Here is a 19262-nt window from a genome sequence, read left to right on the forward strand (position 1 = left end):
ACCTGTATCCCTCAGGCCCTCTATTCTAGTCCCATTAATTAAGAGTTGCTGTCTGTATTTTTGCATGTTAGGCGGCCAGACAGCTAGTGTGGCTAAATCCACCCCACCCTCAGAAACTAGAGTAGCTTCAGTGTGGACCCTGATTTGCTCTGGGCACACTGTTGATCCCACTTGGAGACTAGCCATACCAGTGTTACCTGGATGGGAGTTTGGAGTGGAACCTTTCTTGGGACAGGCCTTGTCTCCAGTTTGGTGTCCATGCTGTTTACAGCTATGACACCAGGCCTTTTTGGGATCAAAGTTTTTACCCTTGTACCCATTGTTTTGTGAAGAGGCTCTGGGCCCACCCTCCTGTGCAGGTTTTTGGGGGCCTGTAGAAGACTCTTTACTATTTTTAGTTTTGGTTGTCTCATCACCCTTCTGCTGGGGAGTCTTTGTGACCCCTTTCTTTTGGTCACCCCCTGTTGAAGTTTTGGACACCCTTGTCTTGACCCAATGGTCCGCCTTCTTTCCCAATTCTTGGGGAGAAATTGGTCCTAGGTCTACCAGATGCTGATGCAGTTTATCATTGAAACAATTACTTAACAGGTGTTCTTTCACAAATAAATTGTACAGCCCATCATAATTACTTACACCACTGCCTTGAATCCAACCATCTAGTGTTTTCACTGAGTAGTCAACAAAGTCAACCCAGGTCTGGCTCGAGGATTTTTGAGCCCCCCTGAACCTAATCCTGTACTCCTCAGTGGAGAATCCAAAGCCCTCAATCAGGGTACCCTTCATGAGGTCATAAGATTCTGCATCTTGTCCAGAGAGTGTGAGGAGTCTATCCCTACACTTTCCTGTGAACATTTCCCAAAGGAGAGCACCCCAGTGAGATCTGTTCACTTTTCTGGTTACACAAGCCCTCTCAAAAGCTGTGAACCATTTGGTGATGTCATCACCATCTTCATATTTAGTTACAATCCCTTTGGGGATTTTCAACATGTCAGGAGAATCTCTGACCCTATTTATGTTGCTGCCACCATTGATGGGTCCTAGGCCCATCTCTTGTCTTTCCCTCTCTATGGCTAGGATCTGTCTTTCCAAAGCCAATCTTTTGGCCATCCTGGCTAACTGGATGTCCTCTTCACTGGAGTTATCCTCAGTGATTTCAGAGTTGTTGGTCCCTCCTGTGAGGGAACCAGCATCTCTGACTATTATTTGTGGAGTCAGGGCTTGAGAAGCCCTGCTCTCCCTAAGTAGGACTGGAGGGGGGGAATTTCCCTCCAAGTCACTATCTTCATCCTCTGAGTTGCCATCCTCAGAGGGGTTGGCCTTTTCAAACTCTGCCAAAAGCTCCTGGAGCTGTACTTTGGTAGGTTTGGGGCCCATTGCTATTTTCTTTAGTTTACAGAGTGACCTTAGCTCTCTCATCTGTAGATGGAGGTAAGGTGTGGTGTCGAGTTCCACCACATTCACATCTGTGCTAGACATTATGCTTCTAAAAGTTGGAATACTTTTTAAGAAACTAAAACTGGTTCTAGAATCTAATTCAAACTTTTACAAACTTTTAAACTCTAAAAGAAATGCTAAACAGGATCTAACACAAGGCCCTAGCAGGTCTTTTAAGAATTTAGAAAACTTTTCAAATTGCAAAAATCAATTTCTAATGACAATTTTGGAATTTGTCGTGTGATCAGGTATTGGCTGAGTAGTCCAGCAAATGCAAAGTCTTGTACCCCACCGCTGATCCACCAATGTAGGAAGTTGGCTCTGTATGTACTATTTCAAAGTAAGGAATAGCATGCACAGAGTCCAAGGGTTCCCCTTAGAGGTAAAATAGTGGTAAAAAGAGATAATACTAATGCTCTAGTTTGTGGTAGTGTGGTCGAGCAGTAGGCTTATCCAAGGAGTAGTGTTAAGCATTTGTTGTACATACACATAGACAATAAATGAGGTACACACACTCAGAGACAAATCCAGCCAATAGGTTTTTATATAGAAAAATATCTTTTCTTAGTTTATTTTAAGAACCACAGGTTCAAATTCTACATGTAATAGCTCATTCGAAAGGTATTGCAGGTAAGTACTTTAGGAACTTCAAATCATCAAAATTGCATGTATACTTTTCAAGTTATTCACAAATAGCTGTTTTAAAAGTGGACACTTAGTGCAATTTTCACAGTTCCTAGGGGAGGTAAGTATTTGTTAGTTTTACCAGGTAAGTAAGACACTTACAGGGTTCAGTTCTTGGTCCAAGGTAGCCCACCGTTGGGGGTTCAGAGCAACCCCAAAGTCACCACACCAGCAGCTCAGGGCCGGTCAGGTGCAGAGTTCAAAGTGGTGCCCAAAACACATAGGCTAGAATGGAGAGAAGGGGGTGCCCCGGTTCCGGTCTGCTTGCAGGTAAGTACCCGCGTCTTCGGAGGGCAGACCAGGGGGGTTTTGTAGGGCACCGGGGGGGACACAAGTCCACACAGAAATTTCACCCTCAGCAGCGCGGGGGCGGCCGGGTGCAGTGTAGAAACAAGCGTCGGGTTTGTAATGGAAGTCAATGGGAGATCTAGGGATCTCTTCAGCGCTGCAGGCAGGCAAGGGGGGGGTTCCTCGGGGAAACCTCCACTTGGGCAAGGGAGAGGGACTCCTGGGGGTCACTCCTCCAGTGAAAGTCCGGTCCTTCAGGTCCTGGGGGCTGCGGGTGCAGGGTCTCTCCCAGGTGTCGGGACTTAGGATTCAAAGAGTCGCGGTCAGGGGAAGCCTCGGGATTCCCTCTGCAGGCGGCGCTGTGGGGGCTCAGGGGGGACAGGTTTTTGTACTCACAGTCTTAGAGTAGTCCTGGGGTCCCTCCTGAGGTGTGGGATCGCCACCAGCCGAGTCGGGGTCGCCGGGTGCAGTGTTGCAAGTCTCACGCCTTTTGCGGGGAGCTTGCAGGGTTCTTTAAAGCTGCTGGAAACAAAGTTGCAGCCTTTCTTGGAGCAGGTCCGCTGTCCTCGGGAGTTTCTTGTCTTTTCGAAGCAGGGGCAGTCCTCAGAGGATGTCGAGGTCGCTGGTCCCTTTGGAAGGCGTCGCTGGAGCAGGATCTTTGGAAGGCAGGAGACAGGCCGGTGAGTTTCTGGAGCCAAGGCAGTAGTCGTCTTCTGGTCTTCCTCTGCAGGGGTTTTCAGCTAGGCAGTCCTTCTTCTTGTAGGTGCAGGAATCTAATTTTCTAGGGTTCAGGGTAGCCCTTAAATACTAAATTTAAGGGCGTGTTTAGGTCTGGGGGGTTAGTAGCCAATGGCTACTAGCCCTGAGGGTGGGTACACCCTCTTTGTGCCTCCTCCCAAGGGGAGGGGGTCACAATCCTAACCCTATTGGGGGAATCCTCCATCTGCAAGATGGAGGATTTCTAAAAGTCAGAGTCACCTCAGCTCAGGACACCTTAGGGGCTGTCCTGACTGGCCAGTGACTCCTCCTTGTTGCTTTCTTTGTTCCCTCCAGCCTTGCCGCCAAAAGTGGGGGCCGTGGCCGGAGGGGGCGGGCAACTCCACTAAGCTGGAGTGCCCTGCTGGGCTGTGACAAAGGGGTGAGCCTTTGAGGCTCACCGCCAGGTGTCACAGCTCCTGCCTGGGGGAGGTGTTAGCATCTCCACCCAGTGCAGGCTTTGTTACTGGCCTCAGAGTGACAAAGGCACTCTCCCCATGGGGCCAGCAACATGTCTCTGGTGTGGCAGGCTGCTGGAACTAGTCAGCCTACACAGACAGTCGGTTAAGTTTCAGGGGGCACCTCTAAGGTGCCCTCTGTGGTGTAGTTTACAATAAAATGTACACTGGCATCAGTGTGCATTTATTGTGCTGAGAAGTTTGATACCAAACTTCCCAGTTTTCAGTGTAGCCATTATGGTGCTGTGGAGTTCGTGTTTGACAGACTCCCAGACCATATACTCTTATGGCTACCCTGCACTTACAATGTCTAAGGTTTGGTTTAGACACTGTAGGGGTACCATGCTCATGCACTGGTACCCTCACCTATGGTATAGTGCACCCTGCCTTAGGGCTGTAAGGCCTGCTAGAGGGGTGTCTTACCTATACTGCATAGGCAGTGAGAGGCTGGCATGGCACCCTGAGGGGAGTGCCATGTCGACTTACTCGTTTTGTCCTCACTAGCACACACAAGCTGGCAAGCAGTGTGTCTGTGCTGAGTGAGAGGTCTCCAGGGTGGCATAAGACATGCTGCATCCCTTAGAGACCTTCCTTGGCATCAGGGCCCTTGGTACTAGAAGTACCAGTTACAAGGGACTTATCTGGATGCCAGGGTCTGCCAATTGTGGATACAAAAGTACAGGTTAGGGAAAGAACACTGGTGCTGGGGCCTGGTTAGCAGGCCTCAGCACACTTTCAATTGTAAACATAGCATCAGCAAAGGCAAAAAGTCAGGGGGCAACCATGCCAAGGAGGCATTTCCTTACAGCTGTATTAGAGTTATTTAGGACCCCCATATACCCTCTTATAGGCATGTGCAGTTACCCACTTCACCTACCTGCAGAGGAGATCTGCTCCCTTTCGAATGCATGCGAGTTGCAGCTGCACAATGAAAAGCAGATGGGCGACTTTGAACAGCCAGTCTGCCAATAACTAAAGTTCTGTACCCAGGGAAGGTATGGAATTGTGGCTGAACTGGGGACAGCCATTTCAATATGATGGGGTCCAGACCAGGTCACTGCACCACATCTGTAATATAGGTCTATGTGAGTGATGACACTGAAAAAAACATAATGTGTCCCTTCTATCGTGGTATCATTGCCTGGGATTTTTATTTGTTTAAGTACTTTATTTAACGTTTTTAAGATCCAAGCTGATTACATAGCAAAACATAGCATTGTTACCATTAAAGTGTTTCTGCTTGTAACGCAGGGTGTCACACTTCAGGCACTATTTCAAAGTACAGTTAATCATCGACTGATGATGGCTTTGGAATAAAGTTTGTCCTACAGTGAACCATTATAATCAGTGTCAAACTCACTTTCAGAAACTTGACAGAAAGTTGGCAGTCCTCTCTACCCTTAATATCCTTGACATTTATGACAGAGTACCCTGTCCACCAAACTCTAAATCTGCCCCTTAGTTGCTTTTGTAACTGATATGTATTTTTATTAACAGTGCACCTATTGCACATTCCTAACTTTAGTAATCTGTTTTTCTGTGATGTCATCAGAGTGAAAGGTCAAGTGGCATCACTTCCAGAGATCACATCAGATTAAAGGTCATAGGTTGCCATTTCCTTCTGTCAGTATCCCTCTCAACTCACAGGAGAGGTGCCAACCGCCTCAGCTCTGCAGAGTTCCAAATACCCTTTCACCAACCTCTCCTGCGATGGGTAAATGCTTTTTGAGAAGTGCAGAGCAAGGTGTGTAATGCATCACCTGCCACTCCAATCAAGAATAATCAACAAATACAGTCTGGATCTCTGATGTCCATGGGGCTTTCTCCTCTCACTGTTGTGGATATGGAAGGCCATTACTTGGGACCACTAAGGTGTTGCCATGGGAGATGTAGACGCAGGATACTAGGAGCCCTCCCTGGACTTTGTATGTCCTGGCCCCACTCCACTGAAACCCTAGTACAGTAGTCTTCCACTATTTAAACCACTTACCGAAGCACTAAATGAGTACCCATGCAATAGGAACAGTGTGCTTCTTAGCATTTGTTCTGCTCAGCTTCAAACTAAGCGGGAACAAGGCTAAAGAATGCAAAGAATGCAACACTTTCAGTCTGATTAATGAATTTAGTAAGGCACTTCCCAGATCTCAAACGAGGACATACAAAAATATTAATGTGAGCATTCAACTTGAATGCGGCAAAACAAGTGCAGATACTAAAATAATCACAGCAGTTGAATAATAATAGGCAGAAAAAGTGTAATACTTCAACAATGATTTTATATGCAGTGAACATATATATATTTATGCACGCACACAGCAAAGCCAGATAATTAAGAATTAAAATGCATCACCATGAGGATCGAATCCAAATTCATCCTTGTCCTTGCCAACGTCAAGCTGTGAAACCCTGGACAGCTGAGACAGGAGAGACATTCCCCGATTGGACTCTTGAGCAACCACCCACCCACCCTCAAAACGAGTTCCTTCTGCCTCAGCTTCCCCACCTTATATACCTTAAACAAACCAGAGGAAGGTTCTAGTAACTTTCCCCCTCCTTTTGAGTAAGTTGTAAAATTCAAGACGGGGCTGTACTTGGTCTGTTTTGAAAACACACAAAAAAACTGGCCAGATCCCAATGTGCATTACCAAGACAGAGCCGTACCTTTCTCTGCTATAAACTTTCTACTCCTAGTACACTCTTACCACCTCTGCATCCCCCACAATATGTTCCCTTCTCTGGTGAGAAGAATGAAAACAATTTCAATATAGAAAACAAGCTGTGTGTGGAAAAATACCTGCACCACCCATGTGACGGCATTTAAAACGAAGCTAAGCACAAAATGGAGTTCGTGTTTAAGATGGAGTCGGTAGTTAAATACAGATAGCATTACACTCCACCCTTTGACCAGTGACTCTCGTAGCATACTGGTCTAAAAGGAACCCTTTTTGGTTTAAACATTGTAAGTAGGTTGGGTATGCACTGTACACATCAGCACAGCATTTTTATAATACAAATCACTCCGAGTATTTCACCTAAAACATTGCGTAGTTGCCCAATATCAGGTAACCAGTTAAATAACCAGTCCCACCATCCTTTGTCAACATCTTGTCTTACTCCTTTCAGCAATTTATGTGAAGTGTCAATATGAGACTGGATAGATTTAGAGTGGTCTGATAGATTAAAACAGCACATTTTCTCAAACTCTGAGCAGCCATCGTCATGCGCCGAGAACAAGTAGTCAATGGCTGCCCTGTTTTGCAATGCAGCTTTTCTAGTGCCTCGTTTATCAAGGAGTAATTCTGTCAATGCGATGGATGTGTGGTTGATGTTCATAACCATCAAACATGCTAACTTGTTAATAACTCGAATATTATAAACAGCTTATCCTGGAACTCCTACTATAGAAATACTTAAACTCACATATTTTGATTTAGATAATAAATGAATTTCAGAGTCACAGTAATCGCTTAATTGAACTTTTTCCCTTGGAAAGCAAGTATGTACTGAGTGAAATAGAAACATCATGAGTCCTAAGCGCGTAAAAGCACACAGTCCATTAGTTCTATTGGTGGGAATGTATGTATAAGTGGTATTTCCACAAGAGAACAACCACCCACTGGTAGTTTGGCGTGGTTGATATTTCTGGAAGCAGTCATAATATGTTGGCAAGACATGCTATTCGTACAAGTTTTATTGTTTCTATGCTGACACAATGCCTTTTGTTCCCACAGGATCTCTTGAGGAGACCCCGTTGTCCCGAGGTGCATTTGAGCACATTTTCCAATTTTGTAAGTATCACAAGTTAAGTTGTAGCAGACATCACTGGCAGTAATATTGAAAGTAATCACATGGGTTAGGTTATCCCATTTTTCATCTGTTACCTCTTGGCAAAACCTTCAGTATTCATATAAGGTGAAGTGTGACAACATGTTGCTTTCTTGAACTGCTCCATCTTTCTTGGTGGCATTAAAGATTTGCAGCAAAACACTGGCAGGAGTCAGTATGGCGACCATGCACGTTGATATTACATCAACAGTACTCTTTATATTGGTCATATAGAAATCTGATCTTTTGAGTACGGCTCATGCCAGATGGGTCCGGACATTTTCAGTCAGGTACAGTAAAGGTGTTTCGATCAGCATGGTCGGTCATTCATTTTGGAGCTGGGAGCTTTCGGTCCTTCCCAACCCCACTCGCACACACCTAAAGGGAGACCATGTAGAACAATAGTATGGTCTGTAAAAGAGACAAGTATGATAATTCTCGCAAATAACATTTATCAGCTGGAACATGTTCCCACTTGTCCTTTCCTGGTTTCATGATTATTAGGATGTTGTCCCTGCCCTTCGCTACAACTTCTGCTAGTTCAGGAGGACGATTTGGAGATTCCACCCACACCTTAGCATCAGGGTTTTTGTCAGTTGAGCCAAAACTTCCCTCCCAACATACTGGAAGAAGGGCTGGGGCAATCCCCTTTTTAACTATTCCTCCATACACTGGAAGTATTACAATCTGTGCAATTCTGTCTCGAGGTTGTATTATCAAGTCAGTGTCTCCACTATTCGAAAGGGTAATTTTGAGCTTTCCTTGGTAGTCTGCATTGATCACTCCCCCAATACCTGAGTACCTTTGAGTGCCAACCCCGATCGGGGAGCAATCAATCCGAAATGCTCCGGGGGAATTTGCATTCCAACACCCGTTTCAAGAAGTGCCATGTCTCTTGGTTTTAGTCTCTAAATATACAAAGCATGTAAATCAAGACCTGCGGATTCTGGTGTGGCTTGATAAGGAGCTAGGGCTCCTGGTTTTATTTCCCAACACATGTTGGTGTTGGTCGCTACATGGGTTTGTATCTGTAACACTGAGGTCAAAATCTGCATTAAAGGGGTCTCTGCATTTGTCAAAGGTCTGACAGTTATTCAAATTTGAAGGGCTTCATTTAATTGCTTTCTCCAGTTTCTCAAAGTTCCATCTGATAATTTTCATAACTGGGCTTTCAGTAAGTCGTTCATTCTCTCAATCAGTCCTGCAGCTTGTGGATAATATGGAATATGGTAAATCCACACAATATTGTGTTGTGAACAGTAATATGGCACCAATTTTCCTCTGAAATGTGACCCATTATCACTCTGGACTTGGAGTGGGACTCTGTACTACAACATTAACAAGTCCAGAATTTTGATGGTGTTGAACTGAGTGGCATGTTTGCAAGGGACGCCAGTCAGGCAACCAGAATTAGTGTCCACTACTGTGCAGGCATAATAACACCCACATCTAGTCTGTAGTGGCACAATGTAATCAATCTGCCATATATGCCCCAGCAACTTACCTCTCCCCAACTGCCCGTTGAAAGTTTGCGGAACAGATCTCTGTTGTGTGTGTTGACAAATAGGACTCTGATCACTCATCTCTGCCCACCTGTTGGTGGCCTTCTCTCCCAGACGTCCACATTTTTGGTGTGCCCACTTAGCCATTCCCACCAAGTCAGAATCCTGTGTTGCCACTTCTGCCACTGAAATTTTGGCTTTGTTGTCTGCAAGGGAATTAAACCATTGTTCTAGTGAGTCAGTGGGACAGTGGGTATCTACATGATACACAGTAACAGTACTTTGCTCTAGCAGTGCCCAAATTTCCTGTCACAATTTTTTGCTCCACACCTCCTTGAAAAGTGTTTGCCAGTTATGTGCATGTCATGTGGGAAGGTAGGTGGCTAACCCATTGGCGGTAGACCAAAATTCAGTAAAAATGGGACAGATCCCTGGCAATTCTTGTTTCAGAGCCTGATACACTCTTCCCTTCTCATGTAGTGAATAGCAACTTCTTGGTGACTGGGTTATATGACACTGCCTTCAAATGTCTTTTGGTCCCCACATACTTGGCTGAACCATCGGTAAACCATACCTGCTTCCTATCCTCAGGGGACAAAGATTCAAATGGCTCACCAAGCCTCGCTGGTGACTTTTTTTTATCTCTGGCACCCCCTGTACCCTCTCATCTTCCTGGATGGGGGCCTGTGCCACCTGTTCATGCAAGGCTGCTGTCCCTGCTGGCCCTACTCGGGCACTGTCCTGCATGTACCACTTCCACTTAATTATACTGGCCTCTTGAGCATGTCCCATTCAGTGAGTTTTAGGTGATCACATCACCCACCGCATTATTGGAATATCAGGTCTCAAAATCTCATTATGATCTAAGGTTATTTGCCCAGTATCTACTAGAGCCCAGTAACACACAAGTAACTGTTTCTCAAAAGGATTATATCACTCTCCAGCATCTGGTACCTTTTTGGTGCAGAAACCCAGGGGCACCCTCTTTCTTTCCTGTTTTTACCACATGCTCTGATGTGGATATTGCCCCTGAACGGTTACATGTAACTCAATGTCTCCTTCCTGTACTGGCCATAGGTCTAAAGCCTGTTGAACCGCCTCCTTTGCCAAGTCAAACGCACACTGCTGCTGCTCTCCACATTCAAACTCATATTTCTTTCTTGTCACTTTGTATAAAGGGGCTAAAATCTGGCTCAAGTGCTGGATATGCTGTCTTTAAAAACCAAACAGTCCAATGAACCGCTGAGTCTCCTGCTTATTACGGGAGTGGCAAATTCTAATATCTTTTATTTTGCCTGCGGCAACACTTCTCTATGTTCCTTATTCCACTGAATTCCTAGAAACTTCACATTTTGAGAGGGTCCTTGTGTCTTATCTGGATTGATCATCCACCCTTTGTTCTGCAAGAGTTCCACAACCCTGTCCAAGTGAGTCTGCACCTGTTCTTGTGTCTCTCCCTGAATCATCACATCATCGATATAATGAGACAGTTGCACCCTTGGAATGACAGATACTTCATCTAGGTGTTTTGCCACCAGCCGGTGACAGATGGTGGGGCTATGTACACACCCCTGGGGGAGTCTTATCATTCTGAATTTTCTGCCATTCCATGAGAAACTGAATTTCTCCTGGTTCTCAGGGGCCAATGGTATAGAAAAGAAAGCATTGGCAATATCAATGGTTACATACCAGATCCCTTTATGTTTTTGTATTCTCGCAATCAAAGTGATGGTGTCAGGGACTGCAGCAGTCAAAGGGGGTGTATATTTGTTCAATTAGTGGCAATCAATAGTCATTCAATAGCACCTATCCGGTCGGCACACAGGCCACAGAGGATTGTTCCACTCAGTGGTGACTGGAGCCATCACACCTGCCTCCATCAACTCCTGTATAGTCTCACTTATTTCCTTATGCCCTCCCGGAATTCGGTATTGTTTCAAATGAACCACCTTGGTTGCTGGGGGCACCTTCACTGGGGGTATCTTCAGATGACCCACCCTCGCTGCTGCCACTGAAATGTATCTCTTTGCTCCAAACTGATAACCATCATCCAAGTATAAAGTCATCCCCTTCAGAATGTCATTTCCCAGTATATACTCTAGGAGGGGCACAATCAAAACAGTATATTCTCTTTTTGGCATTCTTCCTATTTTCATTTGAACAGTAGTTTGCACTACAGGGGTTTGCTTTCCACCCAACCCTGTGATGGTGCAGTGCTGACCTGTAAACATTTTTGGACTCCCATATATTAAAGTGCCCTCCGCTCCGGAGTGAACTAAGGCTCAGACCCTTTGAACATTTTTGTGCTTCCAGTGAATTTCTAAATCAACATGGGGTCTATTATCTTTATGAGCCTATCCCTGTACCAGAGTTTGGCCTGATTCCTAATCTCAATTTTTGCCCAGATCAGGTCTGGATTTATGCTCTCCTATCTGCTGGGAGATTCAGCTCCCTCCCTGCTGTCCAAATCTTCCTCCTCCTTCCCTTCTAAAGAAACACTTTTTCTCCCTCTCTTTTCCTTCCTCCTGCATTTGCCGCTGGCCCCATTTCACTTGTTTATTATCCTGCTTGTTCACTTTCCTGCTGCCCTCATTTGTGTCCAGCTCTTGCTTATGGTACATCTCCCACAAACGTTTGGTGCCTATCCCATCAATCTGCTCCTTGTTGACGCCATCCTTCAGTAATGCCATAAACATGTCTCTCCTAGATACTCAGTTATTATGTGTGCGGCCCTCCAGGCTCTCTCTGGTTTTGTCCAGTCTCCAAGCTCTCCTAGCTCGCGAACCAGCTCCAGTGCATGTTTCAATGCCTGCCCTGTCTGATTAGTTAGGAGAGTCATTATTACCTGTTTGTAAGCTGGCGGAGCAAGGCAAATAATTTTATTTCGCACTGACACAGAGAGCAGTCCGTCTAATAGACGGTGAGCATCACCCAGGAAAATAGCTGTTTTCATTTCCTCCTCCTTATAACTCTGCATTGCATCTCTTAAGTTGTACCAGGGCTCATCCTTTTGTTGCCAGTCTGATTCTGTAGAATACTTACAGGTACACCCTACAACTGCTAGCTGCAGTAGGGTGATTTGTTGATTACCCCGATAACCCCTAAACTGCTCCTGTATTATGGGGTCAGTACTAGAAGTACAAAACTTAGGAGTGTCTCCTCTATCTAACATTACTCCAGAGGCTCCTGTGTCAAATAATCGCACCATCCATGTAAGTAGTGTTTCCCCAGATCTCTGCTCGAATCTGTCTATGATGTCATACACTTCCTGTTGTGTATCATCTTCTAAGGAGTGCATCTCAAACCCACCACTGGATTTTGTGGTGTGCCCTGTATTTTCCATTTAAATGTAGTCTGGCTCATGCTGGCCTCTGCCTTTTTTAACTGACTCATTACTGGAATTGGAAAAATCTGTGGAATCCCAGATATTCGCTTCCCAGATTTCTGGATCCCAATTTAACCCTGCTTTAGCAACAGCTAAATTTTCTTTCTTTTGATTGACTCTACCCCTGTGTTCACAATATCTGTATTGGACAACGCGAACAGCCTTTTCTGCGACAGATTGATAAATATCTGCTTTATCTTGCAATAACTTATTCTGACAAGGCAGTATGGTTATGTTATTTTTAGCTTCAACTAGCTGCCTCTCCAATTGCTGATTTTCTTACTCAAACTTTGCATACCTTTCATTCATTTTTCTATAAGCAGGTTACAGGATCCAGCCCCGTCTGTCTAAAATAGATAAATCACATCCCTGTTCTACTGGCACTTTCTGTAAACAAAGTAAAACTGTTTTTGGTTCAGCATCGATAAGACATCTGTCCCAGGTTTCACATAATCCTGCTCCACAAGACCATTCATTAGCAAGAACATCATAGGTTGCTTTTTCCCACCCGCTATGTCATTTGGCACCTGGGAAACTGCCTTTGACTTTTTGTCAAACATTTTTCACTTTTATATCTTTCACTTTGTATCCTGCAAACGACTACGACAATTTGTTCTGCTCAGCTTCAAACCAAGAGGGAATGAGGCTAAAGAATGCAGCACTTTTAGTCTGAGTAATGGATTTATTAAGGCACTTCTCTGATCTCAAACGAGGCTATACAAAAATATTATTGTGAGCATTTAACTTGAATGTAGCAAAACATGCAGATACTCAAATAATCACAAACCCAAGAGGAAGGCTCTGGTAACCTTCCCCCTCCCTTCGAGTAAATTGTGAAATTCAAGCACTGGCTGTACTTTGTCTGGGTTGAAAACACACAAAAGAACTGGCCATATCCCAACGTGCATTCCCAAGATAGAGTCGTACCTTTCTCTCCTATAAACATTCTCATCCTGGTACACTCATCACCTCTGCATCCCCCACAATATGCTCTCTTCTCTGGTGAGAAGAGTGAAAACATGTTCAATGTAGAAAAGAAGCTGTGCGTGGAAAAATACCTGTGCCACCGATGTGAAGGCATTTAAAGCTAAGCTAAGCACAAAATGGAGTCAGTGGTCAAGATGGAGTTGGTGGTTAAATACAGATAGCATTACAGCATTGAATCCGATGCTGCATGGTAGTGTCTGAAGGGCATTGGAAAAGGTGAAGTGTAATGATATTGTCCATCTAATGCCTCCACTGTTTGATAGCAAAGCAATAATTGTGCCCCTAGTAGCAGCAAAATTCCTAATTGACAAGAAAGAAGCCTTAGTTTGCTGCACTTTTGGCTATCCAGTGCTTCGAGAAAACACTGGCAAGAAAACAAATCAGGAATAAAAAAAATGCAAGAGAGCGTTAAAGAGGCAGGAAGTGTAGGTTGGTGGAAGAAAGAAGCAAAAAGGGAAATCAAGACAAGGCAACTTTGGTTTTTGTTAATCCCAGCATTTTGCAGCACCAACAGATTGTTCCTAAAAGAACTCAAGATCCATTGCTTACAAATTAAGCACTGTGGCTATTATGTTTGGATGTAGCCATAGGAGAGAACTTTCAATAAAAAGCATTAAATTGCACAACTTATTAAACATCCCTCAAAGGAAGCTTATGGTTATTTTATGACTTAATAAGCATCCCTCATGTTTGCAGTTGTGTAACTTAATCAGTGAGATTTTGGAGGGGAGATGTAAATCTCAAATTTCCCTTCTAAAATAGCAGGGGAGCGCATGGTGAATGGGTGAGTTGACCAAGGTTTGGTTGGACTGCCCCCATTAGTGATTTGCATTAGGTGGGCCTTGGAGTTTGATTTAGAGTTTTGTGGACAGGTACTCTGTTGCAACAGCAATGGCGTACCCTGTCTGGCAAACTCAAGGTCCACCAGCCCAATCTGAGTTGGGAGGACCACAAGTTTTGCCCTGGTGGTGTAAAACTTTCTCCAGCTGCCTGGCAGAGTAGGTGCTGTTGGGGGTAAGCCATCCAACCATCCACCCTAGTAGAGTGAAAGGCTATTTTTTACTGTTTGTCACCACGATGTACAAAATACTGGTAGTGAGGGACAGTAAAAAAAATAAAAATGACGTTCACACCATGGGAAACAAGTCACATTGTGGGGTGGGGGTCATTAGTATAACTAAATGAATTTATGTTTGTTTTGTTCTGTAACAAACTCCTGCTTTGGGAATTAGTTTTTACAAAATATATAACTTTGGAAAAGTTTGACGGCCAGCTATCATGTTCAACAGAGCCGACCATCCAACATTTCCTACATTGACAGGAACCCCCATCATAGCCATTTTTGCTAATGCTCAGAAAAGTTTGTGGGGCAGGAAGACATCTCTAAATTTTGGCAGGCGGAGTAGAGGCAGCGAAGTCTTTCACCACCCTGTTCTCCTTCACTCCATCTGCCAAACCCTAAATCCGATCACCTGCCTAGAATGACACAGTGGGCAAAAACAAAGGCTTGGAATGCTACCCCAAGGGATTACCAGTGATTAAGTTATATGCAAGCATTGGTCCAATCACCTTTTGGGTGTTTGATTGCTAGCAGTATGCCTGGAAACCAATGACTAGCATAGCTTTCCTAGTGTACTAACTCCAATGTTTGTGAATTCTAAAAAGTAGTAAATTTGCATCCATTCAAGGTGCACTTTTATGGGTGCAGATGCGCTACTTTCTTGGTAAACTGGTCTCCATATATCTTTAAGTTCCTGACACAAACAATGAACAAGTTAAAACCTCTCAGTGCAATCAGGATGACATGAAAAATGGACCCAGACATAGCAGACCTGTCTCAGGGCTACCACACCTAACTACCAAACAAAGTCTTAGGCGGTCATTATGAACATGGCAGGAAAGACCGCCGACCGCCGTAGCGGCGGTGGACAGAATCCCGAAGGCGGAGGCGAATGGAAACCCGCCATATAATGATTGAAAAACCCAACCCGCCAAAACTTCCCAGACCACCACTCCCCGCCAGGACCCTGTCGGGGGGAATTCCGGCCCACCCCACCCCACCACCGCTGCGACCGCCACGGGCGCAAGTGGGCCCAACAGCAACCAGTGCACACATTGGCTAGGCCTAGCACCCACACATCTGACACACATCCAGAACACCATAAAACACCCCCAGACACACCCCACAATCCCTTGCAACGAAACCAGGACCAGAAGGCACAGAGCACCAGAGCCAGACAGAGAAAGCCAGCAGACAGGACACGCATATCAACCCACACAGGAGCACCCAAACCCCGTCCCCAGTCCCGGCGCCATCCACCACCCTCACCATGTCCCCCCACAAAAAATCCTCGCTTCACCGAAAGGGAGCTAAGGACCATGGTGGACAAGATCCTAAAAGTGGAGCCACAAATATTCGGGTCCGAGGTGCAGCACACACCCATCGTACGGAAAATGGAGCTGAGGCAGACCATTGTGAACAGGGTGAATGCAGTGGGACACCATCCACGCACCAGGGACGACATCTGCAAGAGATGGAACGACCTGTGGGGGAAGGTCCGGGCCATGGCATCCAGGCACCACACCGCAGTGCAGAAGACTGAGGGAGGACCGCCACCAACACCACCCGACTACAACGACTGGGTAATCGCCATCCTGCACCCAGAGGGATTCACTGGACTCACTGGAGGAATGGACTTGGGTAAGTCATCTACAATTACCCCATATACACCATACCTGTAATGCATGCACTACCCCACCCCACCCACACTCCACCCGTTTTTTACCCACCACATCTATCACCCTGCATCACCCACAACTCACTACCAGGCCCACATCACTCCCGCTTTGCACACCCACCCACCCCTGCACGTACCCACAATGGAATAATAACCCCCACCACAATGTAACCCCGCCACTAAATGCAATAACCACCTCACAAAGGCACCCTGGAAGGCCACTGAAAGACACACCAGCACAAAATTGCACAGTTCAGTACACCTCAAACCCTCATGTATATGTAACATACATTTCTATGTCCACCACCCATGCAACCCTTATGGAGGGGACAAGGAGTGCCACAGCACTCCAGGGAGACAGAGGCACATCACAGCCCTAGATGCTCACCATCCCCACCCAGGAAAACACTGTCACCCCTAACACCCAGTCAAGACCAGCAGGCCAGGGGAGGCATACCCACACCAGTGGACCCAGGGCACAAACAGGTGGAACACAGCTACAGAGGCCACAGTCTCCCACCCCCAACATGCAGAAAGATGAGGGCCCCAGTAAAAGTGGCACGTCAAGACCTGCGCAGGGGACACAGGCACAGGAGGCCAGAGCAAGGTCAAGTGCCCCAGTGGGTCAGGGGGATAGATGGAGCAGCTCCAGGGTGTCATTGCAGAGGTATTGGGGGCCTACCAACATACCCAAGACAGGTTGGCACAGATTGTATCCACCCTGGAGCAAAGTGAGAGGATGCAGCTGGAACAACACCAACAGGCCATGGAGCAGTGGAAAAAACACAATGCCACAATGGCCACCATTACTGGAGCACTGCTGCAGTTGGTCAACAAACAATCAGACACCCACACCGGACAAGAGGCCCCACAACAGCCCTGGACAATCAGCAACAGATGACCCAAGCAGCTGAAACAGCACAGGAAATACCCTCCCAGGAATCACAAGGCCCAACCATGCCACCCCAAGAAGCTCCACAGCAGGCGCCCAAACGTAGTCTCAGGCCAAGATATGGCACTGGAAACACAGAACAATCCCCACTCCAACAATTGACACTGCTACTACTGCCAAGCAACCATCCCACCCATTCACCAACTACACTTAGCTGAGGGCTAAATAAATTACTAAACTACAAATAGGACCCACCTATGACATCAAACAGGCCTGCCACAAGTCGGTTTTGAGGACACCCAACCATTACGACTTCCATCACTGTACATAGCACATTTCACTGTATTCCACCAATAAACCACATATCTCATCTGTAACACTGTCGCCTGTCTTCAATGTTGAACAAAGTAGAGTATGGATGCAACTGGCAGGGAATAACTTTATTGTCAATTTGTGCATGGCGGTGGTAATGTATGTTTCAAATTAGGCAAGGAGCGAATGCATATATTGTCTGTCAGTACCATGCTGAAGAGGTCCATGTCTCGCCTATCATGACCAATTCCCCCTAGATGACATGGCACACTTACAGTATCAGTCACTAACCACATTTACAGGCATAAGTCCCACACAGTTATTGGAAGTAGAGTTGTATCAGTAGGTTCCTGGAATTGACATCTTCCCCTTCCTCATCCTCACCATCACTCTCCTCACCTCTCTGAGGTAACTGATCAGGACCTATAGCACTCTCCACCTCCAAAAGGGGGATTGGATGTCTCACAGCCACGTTGTGCAGCATGCAGCAGGTCACCACTATTCTGCACACCTTATCAAGCCCATAGGCCAGGGAACCCCCAGAGATATATAGGCACCGGAATCTAGCCTTCAGGAGACCTATAGTACGCTCTATCACCCTCCTAGTGTGTCCATGGGCCTCATTGTATTTCCTCTCTGCATCTGTCCTGGGATTCCTCACTGGTGTCAGGAGCCAACGCAAGTTTGGGTAGGCAGAATCACCTAGAGAAATGGTGCAATACAGAGTCACCATTGTTATGCCCCTTAGTCAGACAGGCCGGTTCTCAGCAATGTGTCAGTTAGTGAGAGGCAAACTTACCTATGATCCACCCTCTGTCCTCTTGTAGTTGTTCCATCTTCTGTGGCACACTACTGTTCCTCAAAACAAATGAATCATGGACAGAACCCGGAAATTTGGCATTCACATGGGATACGTACTGGTCTGCATTGGATGTTCATGGACTGAAAGTTCTTCCTGTTTCTGTACACCTGTTCACTCACTCTTGGGGGGATGATAGCTACGTGGGTGCCATCGATAGCATCTATGACATGGGGAATGTTTGCAAAGGCATAGAAGTCAGACTTGATGGCAGGGAGGTCAGCACTTTGGGGGAATTGCACATAGGTTTGCAGATGTTGTACAAAGGCATTCAGAAATCGTGTCAGTACCTGGCTGAACATTGGCTGTGAGAAACCAGCACCCATGCCCATTGTCACTTGAAAAGAGCCTGTGGCCAGGAAATAGAGTGCGGAGAGCACCTGCACCTCAGTTGGAATGGCATGCTGATTACGATTTCCAGGAGTCAGTGCAGGATCCAGTAATGCACATAGGTCCTGAATAGTTGCACATGTGAGTCTGTAGGTGATTATGATCTGATGCTTCACCATGGTCCCCATATACACAAGTGGTCTGTACACTGATGGTGCCCTTCCACGCCACAAGGATCGGTACCTATGAGGGGTAAGAAAAAGGAGTGATGTGCACACATACACTGGCATATTTGCTACATACATGCACTGCATTCTTCATAGTAGTGTCTGTACAATAACTGCAACCTGACAGATGTACATGTACATCACTAGGAGGGAACGGAGTAAATCATGTGTGATTATATACTCAATGGATAGAGGCCTAGGTGCTTCTTATGGCTTGTAGGCCCAGCATTGTGAGTAATATGAATTCCAAGATGCGTAGGAGATGGCAAAATGTCTGCCCACTGTAGTTCTGCCCCTTCGTTGTGGAAGTGACCTAATACCGCTAGCGGTTGACGTCACAGCGTACAGCGGTGTTGACCGCTGTTCGCACCCTCATTGGCTTACATGGATGCCAATGGGGAATCCTGGCGTATCATGATCGCCGCCGGCAGTGAACGGGGCATACTGCCGCGGAACGTACGCGTGTTTGTCATCGTTTGATCACTTGACTCCCTGATCCTGTGCGGACAAGAACTCCACTCTGTGTACTGCTGTGGCCTGCCTCTGGCTATGGATGTTCCACGTGGTGCAGGGGAAAGGGCCCTG

The 19262-nt window shown here is 46.0% G+C and overlaps 1 protein-coding gene across 2 annotated transcripts in view; it reads left to right on the forward strand.

Annotated features, from left to right (window-relative positions):
* Positions 1 to 19262, forward strand: part of LOC138259783 (probable G-protein coupled receptor 132) — a 156159-nt gene that overhangs the window by 104888 nt on the left and 32009 nt on the right. For both annotated transcript variants that reach the window (XM_069207668.1, XM_069207669.1), the window contains one exon: positions 7352 to 7408. The gene's annotated coding sequence lies outside the window, so the exon portion shown is untranslated. The remainder of the gene's footprint in view (positions 1 to 7351; positions 7409 to 19262) is intronic.

The sequence above is a fragment of the Pleurodeles waltl genome, chromosome 9, assembly GCF_031143425.1.
Source record: "Pleurodeles waltl isolate 20211129_DDA chromosome 9, aPleWal1.hap1.20221129, whole genome shotgun sequence".
NCBI classification, from domain to species: domain Eukaryota; kingdom Metazoa; phylum Chordata; class Amphibia; order Caudata; family Salamandridae; genus Pleurodeles; species Pleurodeles waltl.